We start from the raw sequence: 12,079 nt of genomic DNA, 5'->3' as shown, positions 1-12,079 counted from the left end.
TAAAGCCATCCGGTTTATATAGACACCGGAGAGGGCTAGGGTTACATAGAGTCGGTTACAATGGTAGGAGATCTACATATCCGTATCGCCAAGCTTGCCTTCCACGCCAAGGAAAGTCCCATCCGGACACGGGACGAAGTCTTCAATCTTGTATCTTCATAGTCTTGGAGTCCGACCGATGATGATAGTTCGGCTATCCGGACACCCCCTAGTCCGGAACTCCCTCAGTTGCCATGTGCATTTAGGGTTGGATGCACAAAATCTTAATGCAAAAGAACGTCACTTTATATTGCCCCTTGTATGTGGACCTTTATTATGCAGTCCGTCGCTTTTATTACTTCCACGACAAGATCGTACAAAGCTTATTTTCTCTGCACTAATAAGTCATACATAATTAGAGAGCAATTTTTATTGCTTGCACCGATGACAACTTACTAGAAGGATCTTACTCAATCCATAGGTAGGTATGGTGGACTCTCATGGCAAAACTGGGTTTGAGGATATTTGGAAGCACAAGTAGTATCTCTACTTGGTGCAAGGGGTTTTGGCTAGCAGGAGGGGGAAAGGCAAGCTCAACATGTTCGGAAGGTCAATAACAATATACTTTAACTGAGATGTGAGAAAACATAAACCATTACGTTGTCTTCCTTGTCCAATGTCAACTCTTTAGCATGTCATACTTAATGAGTGCTCCCAATCATAAAAGGTGTCCAAGATAATATAGTTATATGTGAACCTCTCTTTCCTTATCACTTCCTATTAATTGCAACGATGACCAAAACTACATTTATCAACTCCCAACAATTTTTATGCCTCATACTTTCTATATGTGAAGTCATCACTAACCTAAGATCAATATGAACTCTTTAATTCTTTCTACTTTCTCAAGATCATAGCAACATAGCAAAGCCCTTGACTCAACACTAATCTTTATTATAGATAGCTCACGGACTCGAGTACAAAGAGAGATCACAAAGCAAAACTCAAAACTACTTGATATCAAAACTTCAATCTACTAGATCAAGATACTACTAAAAGGATCGAACTAAATTAAACGGTAAAGATAGGAGTGTGATGGTGATAAGATACCGGGGCACCTCCCCCAAGCTTGGCAGTTGCCAAGGGGAGTGCCCATACCAATGTAATTATCTCCTGAAGTAGGAGTTGTTGATGATGTAGGATTGTCCCTCAATTTATGCTTGAGTATAATATTTTGCTCCTTTAGGTCCTCAATCTCCTGCTCAAGGCTTAATACTCTTTTGCATAATTCCTGCTTATTTTCCTGCAAGAGACGAAAAGGGATAAACTCGATCTTTGGCTTCTTTGCTCTATCAGGGAGGCTTGACTTTTTAAACTCCACATGCATGTCCCCAGGCTGAGGTAATGGGGCTTCGTCTTCGTCTGAACTCGTCTGCTCCTTTACTTTAGGCTCATAGTCTCCCTCTTCTTCAAAGGTCCAACCATCATGATCCAAGTCCCCGTAGACCTTAGGGTAATGGGCCATCATAATCAGCCACATAACTTTCACCTTCCGAATCCTGGGACGACATATTGCTCTAAATCTGAAACAGAAACAGCTCAAAACGAAAACAGAGGAAATTTGCATGATACGGTGGTCAAAACCTTCGAGAGTATATATAATGAATTTTTACCAACCAAAATACATAACATGCAAGAAAACAGAGTCCGGGAGGCACAGAAGGTGCCCACGAGACAGGGGGCGCGCCCTCCACTCTCGTGGGGGTCTCGTGTCCCTTTAGGACTACTTCTTTCTTCCTAAAATTCTTAAATATTCCAAAACTGATAAAAATTTCCATTGGAGTTGTTTTGGAGTCGGTTTACTTACCGTACCACCTACCTATTCCTTTTCGGAGTCTCGAACGTTCTGGAAGGTGTCCCTTATGTATTCCTCCGGGGTTACGGTTTCAATAATATTAGTTTCAACATTAATAGGATTACCTGAAATATAACGTTTAATTCTTTGACCGTTTACCACCCTCAGACTTGTGCCTTCGAAGTTGTTGATCTTTATGGCTCCAGAACGATAGACCTCCTCGATAACGTAGGGACCTTCCCATTTAGAGTGAAGCTTTCCTGCAAAAAAAATCTTAAACGAGAATTGGATAATAACACATAATCTCCTACGTTAAACTCACGCTTTTGTATCCTTTTGTTATGCCAGCGTTTGACTTTTTATTTGAATAGCTTGGCATTCTCATAGGCCTGGGTTCCATTTATCAAGTGAGCTAATATCAAACAACCTCTTCTCACCGGCAAGTTTGAAGTCATAGTTGAGCACTTTAATAGCCCAATATGCTTTATGTTCAAGTTCGAGAGGTAAATGACTTGCTTTTCCATAAACCATCTTATATGGAGATATACCCATAGGATTTTTATATGCAGTTCTATAGGCCCATAATGCATCATCAAGTTTTTTGGACCAATTCTTTCTAGATCTATTCACAGTCTTTTGCAAAATTAATTTGAGCTCTCTATTGCTCAACTCTACTTGACCACTAGACTGTGGATGATAAGGAGATGCGATTCTATGATTGACATCATACTTAGCAAGCATCCTACGGAAAGCACCATGAATAAAATGTGAACCACCATCAGTCATAAGATATCTAGGGACTCCAAACCTTAGAAAAATAACTTCTTTAAGCATTTTAATAGAAGTGTTATGATCACCACTACTGGTTCGAATAGCTTCTACCCACTTAGTAACGTAATCAACAGCAACTAAAATATGTGTGTAACCATTAGAGGCAGGAAAAGGTCCCATATAATCAAAGCCCCAAACATCAAACGGTTCAATAACAAGAGAATAATTCATAGGAATTTCTTGACGTCTACTAATGTACCTATTCTTTGACATTCATCACAAGATAAGACAAACTTACGAGCATCTTTGAAGAGAGTAGGCCAATAAAAACTAGATTGTAGTACCTTGTGTGCAATTCTATCTCCACCGTGGTGCCCTCCGTAGGATTCAGAGTGACACTTGCGTAGGATCTGTTCCTGTTCATGCTCAGGCACATAACGTATAATAACACCATCTACTCCTTCTTTATAAAGTGTAGGTCATCCCAAAAGTAATGTCTTAAATCATAAAAGAACTTTTTCTTTTGCTGGTATGTGAAACTAGGAGGTATAAGTTTAGCAACAATGTAATTAGCATAATCAACATACCAGGGAGTAGTACGAGAAGCATTAATGACCGCTAATTGTTCATCAGGAAAGCTATCATCAATAGGCAGTGGGTCATCAAGAACATCCTCTAACCTAGACAAGTTGTCTGCAATGGGGTTCTCAGCTCCCTTTCTATCAATAATATGCAAATCAAATTCTTGGAGCAAGAGGACCCATCTAATGAGCCTAAGCTTAGCATCTTTCTTTTCCATAAGATATTTAAAAGCAGCATGATCAGTGTGAATAGTAACTCTGGAATCAATGATATAAGGTCTAAACTTATCACATGCAAACACAACTACTAAGAACTCTTTTTAAGTAGTAGCATAATTTCTTTGGGCAGTATCAAGAGTCTTACTAGCATACTGGATAATATTCAATTTCTTATCAACCCTTTGCCCTAGAACAGCACCTACAGCATATGAACTAGCATCACACATAATTTCAAAGGGTAAATTCCAATCAGGTGGATGAACAATAGGTGTGTGATCAAAGCTTTCTTATGTATTTCAAATGCTTCTACACAATCATCATCAAAGACAAAAGGAATATCTTTTTGCAATAAATTAGTCAGAGGCCTAGAGATTTTAGAAAAGTTCTTAATGAACCTCCTATCAAAACCGGCATGACCAAGGAAACTTCTTATACCTTTTATGTCCTTGGGACATGGCATCTTTTCAATAGCATCAACTATAGCTTTATCAACTTCAATACCTCTCTCGAAATCTTGTGCCCCAAGACAATGCCTTCATTAACCATAAAGTGACACTTTTCCCAATTCAGAACGAGATTAGTGTCTTCGCATCTCTGCAAAACTCGGTCAAGGTTGCTCAAACAATTATCAAAAGAGGATCCATAAATAGAGAAGTCATCCATGAATACCTCACAAATCTTTTCACAAAAATCAGAGAATATAGCCATCATGCATCTTTGAAAGGTAGCAGGTGCATTACATAAACCAAAAGGCATACGTCTATAGGCAAAAGTACCGAAAGGGCAAGTAAAAGTAGTTTTTGATTGATCTCCCGCTGACACGTGTATTTGAGAGAAACCAGAATAACCATCTAGAAAGCAAAAATGTGTGTTTTTGGATAGTCTTTCTAGCATTTGATCAATAAAAGCTAAAGGGTAATGATCTTTCTTAGTAGCTTTATTTAATTTACGAAAATCAATTACCATCCTATAACCTGTAATAATTCTTTGCGGGATCAATTCATCTTTATCATTAGGAACAACGGTAATACCTCCTTTTTTAGGAACACAATGAACAGGGCTTACCCAATCACTATCAGCAACGGGATAAATTATACCTGCCTCTAGTAGCTTTAGTATCTCCTTTCTTACCACTTCTTTCATCTTGGGATTTAGTCGTTGTTGAGGATCTCTAACCGGTTTGGCATCGTCCTCCTATTTAGTTTTGTGTTGGCATAATGTGGGACTAACGCCCTTAAGATCATCCAGAGTGTATCCAATAGGAGCTCGGTGCTTCTTCAGAGTTTTCAATAATCTTTCTTCTTCTTGCTCTGAAAGGTTAGCACTAATAATAATAGGATATATTTTCTTTTCATCAAGATAAGCATACTTAAGATTATCAGGTAAAGGTTTGAATTCAAACACGGGATCACCCTTGGGTGGAGGGGGATCCAAAAGAATTTCAATGAGAAGATTATGTTTCAGCACATGTTCCTATTTAAGGAACACTTCATCTATTTCCATTCTTTCCTTCATAAACATATCATTTTCATGGTCTAGCAAATATTGTTCTAACGGATCAGTAGGAGGCACAACAATGGAAGCAAGACCAATAATCTCATCCTTACTAGGTGGTTCCCTATCACGAGGTTGTCTACGAAACTTAGCAAAATTAAACTCATGAGACATACCATCAAAGCCAATGGTGGTAGTATCTTTTTCACAATCAATCTTAGCACTAGCTGTATTCAAGAAGGGTCTACCAAAAATAATTGGACAGAAGTCATCTTGTGGGGAAGCAAGAACAAGAAAATCAGCAGGGTACTTAACTTTCCCACACAAAACTTCAACATCTCTAACAATCCCAACTGGTTTAATGGTATCCTTATTAGCAAGCTTAATAGTAACATCAATGTCTTCTAATTCAACGGGTGCAAGGTCGTGCATAATTTCTTTATATAAATCACAAGGTATCGCACTAGCACTAGCACCCATATCACATAAACCATGATAACAATGATCTCCTATTTTAACAGAAATAACAGGCATGCCTAATACAGTTCTATGTATCTTAGTATCTGGTCTAGCAATATTAGCAGTTTCATCACAGAAATAAATAACATGCCCATCTAAATCATCATCTAAGAGATCTTTAACCATAGCAATACTAGGTTCAACATTGATTTGCTCAGGAGGTGTATAAGTGTGACGCCCCCGATTCAATGTACACTAATCATGCACGCAAATGTGTACGATCAAGATCAGGGACTCACGGGAAGATATCACAACACAACTCTAAAAATAAAATAAGTCATACAAGCATCATATTACAAGCCAAGGGCCTCGAGGGCTCGAATACAAGTGATCGACACAAATGAGTGAGCGGAAGCAATAATGTCTGAGTATAGACATTAGTTAAACAAGTTTGCCTTAAGAAGGCTAGCACAAACTGGGATACAGATCGAAAGAGGCGCAGGCCTCCTACCTGGGACACTCCTAAACTACTGCAGCTCTCTCTCAGGTAAAATAGCATAGACTGGTCATCGTCAGCGGCCTGCACGTAGTAGTAGGCACCTCCAGTGTAGTAGGAGTCATCATCGACGGTGGCGTCTGGCTCTAGGGCTCCAGCATCTGGTTGCTACAACCAGGTAGAAGGGAAAGGGGGAAAAGAGGGAGAAAAGCAACCGTGAGTACTCATCCAAAGTACTCGCAAGCAAGGAGCTACACTACATATGCATGGGTATACGTGTAAAGAGCCATATCAGTGGATTAAACTGCAAAATGCTAGAATAAGAGGGGGACAGCTAATCCTATCGAAGACTACGCTTCTGGCTACCTCCATCTTGCAACATGTAGAAGAGAGTAGATTGAAGTCCTCCAAGTAGCATCGCATAGCAATCCTACCCGGCGATCCTCCCCTCGTCGCCCTATAGGAAAGCGATCACCGGGATGTCTCTGGAACTTGTCTGGTGTGTTTTGTTAATTATCCGGTTCTAGTTGTCATAAGGTCAAGGTACAACTCCGGGTCGTCCTTTTACCGAGGGACACGGCTATTCGAATAGATAAACTTCCCTGCGGGGGTGCACCACATAACCCAACACGCTCGATCCCATTGGCCGGACACACTTTCCTTGGTCATGCCCAGCCTTGGAAGATCAACACATCGCAGCCCCACCTAGGCAGAATAGAGAGGTCAGCACGCCGGTCTAAATCCTATGGCGCAGGGGTCTGGGCCCATCGCCCATTGCACACCTGCACGTTGCGAGGGCGGCCGGAAGCAGACCTAGCCTCCCTAATACAAGAGCAGGCGTTCCAGTCCAATCCGGCGCGCGCCGCTCAGTCGCTGACGTCACGAAGGCTTCGGGTGATACCACGAAGTCGAGTGCCCATATCTTTCCCGCGTAGTTGGTTAGTGCGTATAGGCCACCGGCAGACTCAGGTCAAATACCAAGATCTCATTAAGCGTGTTAATTGATGTAACCGCAGACCCGACCAGGGCCAGGGCCACCTCTCGCCTAGGTGGTCTCAACCTGCCCTGTCGCTCTGCCACAAAGTAACAGTCGGGGGTCGTCGGGAAGCCAGGCCCGCCTCTACCGGGATGGAGCCACCTGTCCTTCCAGCCCCCACATCGGAATCACTTGCAGGTACTCAACAAGCTGACCCGACTTTAGTCATCATCTATATAGCATATGTATGTATGTATAGTATATACCCGTGATCACCTCCCGAGTGATCATAGCCCGATAGTATAGCAAGGCAGACTGACAAGAATGTACGGTCACTGATGATAAAATAGCAACCTATACTAAGCATTTAGGATTGCAGGTAAGGTATCAACAGAGGTAGCAACAATGGCAGGCTATGCAACAGAATAGGATCAATCAAAATAGTAACATGCTATACTACTCTAATGCAAGTAGTAGAGAGAGGAATAGGCGATATCTGGTGATCAAGTGGTGGGGGGGCTTGCCTGGTTGCTCTGGCAAGTAGGAGGGGTCGTCAACACTATAGTCGTACTCAGTGGCATCAGCGCCGGTCTCGGGATCTATCGGAGAAGAAGATGGGGGATGAAACAGTAAATACGGAGCAATCAAAACATCACAAAATATAACAAGGCAATACGTGGTGCCAGGGGTGATCTAACGCAGGGATAGGTGATACCGGCGAAGGGGGAAAACATCCGGGAAAGTATTCCCGGTGTTTCGCGTTTTCGAACAGATGAAACGGAGGTGGAATGTTGCATGTTTGCTATGCTAGGGTGCGTGTGGCGGACGAATGGGCTGTGTATTCGGATTCGTCTCGTCGTTCTAAGCAACTTTCATGTACAAAGTATTTCCATCCGAGTTACGGATTATTTTAAATTAATTTTCAAAGTTTTAATTCATTTTCCAATTTATTACAATTTAAAAAAAATAGTGAAATTGCTACGGGTACACAGAGAGTGTACCCAGCTATTTGTATGTGAGGCTGACAGTGGGTCCCATTCGTCATTGATTGTTGACTAACCTAACAGATTAATTAACTAACCTAAGTGATTAGGTTAATCTAATCAGGATTAATTAAGTTAATTAATTCAGCAATTAATTAAATATTTTCTTAATTATTATTTGTATTCTCTTTTTTTAACGTTCTAAGGGCATGGGCCCCATCTGTCATTGTCACAGGGGGGGTCTTAGCACGCGCTGGGTCACGGGCGTCGCCCGAGTGGGGGGCGAGCATGATCAGGGGGAAGCGGGGCAAGGCCACCGGGCGCCACCGGCGGACGGCCGCGGCACGGCAGCCATCGAGGGGCCATAGCGGAGGCAACCAGCAGGTCAGTCGTAGGCACGATAGCCTGGGGTGGGGCCGGCGGCGGCAGGGAGGCGGAGGGAGCCGGGACACGGACGGCGACAAGCGGCTCAGGTGCGGGCGAGGTCAAGCAGCGCGGCGTGCTGGCCGTGGCCGGAGCGGGACGGACGGGCGGCGCCGGGGCGGGGTAGGGGGAGGACAGGGCCACTGGTACGCGGCCAGAGAGCGGCTTGGGGTGGCCAGAACGGGCGGGAGAGCGGGCCCACAGGTGCGGGGCCGCGGGCGACCAACGGCAAAGCCGCCGGCGAGGCGTTGCCCGATGCGAGGCGCGCGGCCAGGTGCTCACGGGGGCGCGCGGGGTAGCACGGGGGGAGATAGAGGAGGGAGTGGAGGTCGTGGCCTCACCGGGGTCGTAGGGTCAAGGCAGCCGGGCTCGGGGAGGAGGTCGAGGACGTCGCGACGGAGGGGAAGGAGGCCGGTGAGGAGGAGGAAGCAGGCCGGCGAGGGAGCTCCTGCGATTGGCGACGGCGTCGATGTGCCGGAGGTGGCGAGGCGTCGGCGTTAGTAGGCACCGGGTCAACGAGGGAGGAGCTGCGAGGAGGCCGGGAGGGGCGGCGCTTGGCGCGGAGATAGCCCGGCGAGGGGGGTCCGAGAGGCGACGGGGTCGGTGTTGATCGGCGCAGTGGCGCCCGATCTGGATTGTGCTGAGAGAGGAGCGGGCGTGAGGGGAGAGTGGGGATCGCGGGAGAGAAGTGGGAGCGAGTGGGGATGGTCGTTAGGGTTTCGGGGGGTTAATGGGTGCGTGGGGGTTGGGCCGGTCTGGGACGATGGGCTGGCTGGCTGGGCCGTTTGGCCCAGTTGGCCACGGGGTCTCCCTCATTTGTTTTTTGTTCTTTTTTCTTTCTCTTTTTTATTTATATTTCTTTTCTATTTTTGCTCATTTTAAATATATAGGCCTTATATAAAAACATGGCTTCTACATGACAAATAGTTAGGGAATATTTTCAACACATCGAACATTTTAGTTTTGACTTTTGAAAACTTCAATTGTTTTAACTTTAATTCGAATTTTGAATTTGAATCCGTTTCGAACTAACGCGAGATTATCAGCAGTAACCGAGGTGACGTGGCATCATTAACGCGGGATTACTGTAGACTAATTATCTGGGCGTCACAATTCTCCTCCACTACAAGAAATCTCGTCCCGAGATTTAAGCGGTGTAGTAAGGGGGGGAAAGTACTCGTAGCGAAAACCTAACGAGTCTTCTCGGTCTTGGCTGCCCCTTTAGAAGAGGTTGATCCCTTTCATTGATGTCTTCAAATCTCTGCTTCAAGTCACCATGATCAAGTCGTCATCCTTTCTTCGGGATCTCCATCGTCCTACGAACGCGATCAAGGAGAAAAACTTCAGAAGAATGCATCTCTACAAAGCTGGGCATCTGATGGTGAACTCAATGGGAAATACATGAGGTACCCCCACGAGTTGTATTTTGGTGAATTCGTTGAGTGCAATATACGATTGTACTAAAGTTTCAAATGGGTAGGCAATCATTCGATGACTAGACAAAAGCTGGAATGGGGTTTTGAACAACGAGAATAACATGGTGTTTGATTCTAGGATGATTAATGGTGTAGCATTTAGCTCGTGAATCACATACGAAGCTAGGTGCAAAGGATACATTAGAATCCGGGTTGTAAAGAAGAGTCAGGTTTCGATCCAGTGGACCTGTGGGTTATGGGACCACCATGTGGGTTGAAAGTAGGAAGGGTGGTGAAAACTTGCACAGCTGCGACAGGGAGGCATGTCTGTGGATAGCTTGTCAGCTATGTCGGCAACAATGTCGGTACCAAGGTCGGGGAATGAAGAGAACCATTTTCCTGCTTGTTGAACGAGGCGAACCAATTGGCAAAGTTCTCACCCATCAGTGGTTACTGGAATGTCATCAACAATAGTAATAGGGTCTTACAGACAGAGTGGTACAACAAGGTGCTTACCTAAGCAGGGAATTATCTCTGCTTAGTTAAGTCAGATTCAGGACAGGTTAAACAAAAGAATGGAAAGGAAAACACGATTATCAGATTAAACAGAACAATGGAAAGGAAAATTGTGATTACATACAATTATTAGGAGTACATCCTTCCCATGGTCAAGCAGAACATGGCATACAGGGTAGGAGAGCAAGTACCCAACCATTCAGATAAAGAGGCAAAGATTAATCAAGATGTTACCCATACAACGGTGTTTGGATAACTGACCAAGAAACATTTAGCATCGCGCCTCCAATGTTCTTGTTGATGAGCGGGGTATCATAGTCATGCTTCGAGGTAGCAATGATATGGTGTTTCAATCAAGGGCCGGACTTTGGGTACACAATTGATCCATCAGGAGCAACTTATAAAATAAGTCTTAATTCCCTCCAGGAAGAATGGTTATCCTTGCAAAAGAAATTATAATGATAGCTCCTCCAGCCAGGGGGTGTACTAGGCATGACATCATATTACCGGATCATCAAAGGACCAACATCATAACTCCTGGAAAGTTATCCCAACCATCATATCTGACCGAGATTCAGATCCGATTGGTGTCATGATACCTCAGACTCAGGATGTCCGAGAAGAAAAGGTGCAACACAAATCGACAAAATGACATTGCAAGATTCTCGGGAAATGAACTATGGGAGCGGGTTCCTGAAACAACAGTTCATCATTAAACCAAGGAGGGGATGAGAAGGTGGCTGATGGGCTTAGCGACAATTCATCGAGAATTCCAAATGGGTGGATTTCCACAATAATGTGAACAAGAAGATGACACTTGTCAATTCAAATGATATAATGTTGTATGCTCTAGGAAAACATACACCATCAATCATTAGTTGAAAGGTGTGCCCGAATAAATATGACCTTAGGCATCAAGATCAATGTTAGAGTGATGATTCAATAACCAACAGTCTAAGAACGAATTGTCGATCGTTAACTTCAAGGCAATAGGGTTGCTAGAAGTACAGAACTCAAACAACATCATTAGCATATTGGTATGCTGGTTAAAAACACACGGGGACCAAGGAAGAATGGTGATGGTGAGAAGTATCATCATACCAAGAATTTCTAAGAGGCGTGGAGCAATCCCCACAACATTCTCGACATAAAAGACAGTAATACTTCAAGGCAGAACACAACACTAGCTGGATAGCAAGTTGCATTCACAATGTGGACAAGTTCGCGATGAAAGGAAGTCAAGGGTGTTGTCGATGATAAGAAAAATCATCATGGGCAAGGAGGGTATTTCTCATCATGAACACAATTGACATCTCGGAAGAAGTCAAAGTGTTGAAGGTGATCCGACACATTTGCCGGGAGGTTTCAAGAGGATGCAGTCAAACATCAACGGCCACAAGCAAGGAAATGACGAAGTGGCAAGTTATAGGATCAATATATAAGATGTAAGCTCGAAACCAAAGTTGCCTTTCAAGACAAGTAACATGATGTTGAAAGCTCAACGTAAGTCGTGCTTACACACTGAAGAATTCGTGCACCAGAGAAGGATGAGGTAGCACAGTTAAAGATAGAAAGACCAGGATGCAGCCGATGATCTAGGAATGGCCAGATTGGGTTTAGAATTTCCCAGTAAAAATCACTAGGGGTATTTGATTTGTAGTGGGGAATAATTTCACTAGTCGGTGTCCTCGGTTGACAACAATCCAAAACCCAGGAAAATTGGAAGCGGTGAGAAATAACAATTGATGACGAACCCATAAGAAGTTATGCAGTTCCATGATATTCTCAAGGTACCCGAGTGTAATACTCGACGGTAGATCAAAGTCAAGGTTGGACTGGGTTATTGACCCACAGAAGACAAATGCTCAAACTTGCTCGAGAAATGGGATCAAAGGAGAACAATATGGTCAGA

The sequence above is a fragment of the Triticum aestivum genome, chromosome 4B, assembly GCF_018294505.1.
Source record: "Triticum aestivum cultivar Chinese Spring chromosome 4B, IWGSC CS RefSeq v2.1, whole genome shotgun sequence".
NCBI lineage: Eukaryota > Viridiplantae > Streptophyta > Magnoliopsida > Poales > Poaceae > Triticum > Triticum aestivum.
This window is presented reverse-complemented; position numbering follows the sequence as displayed.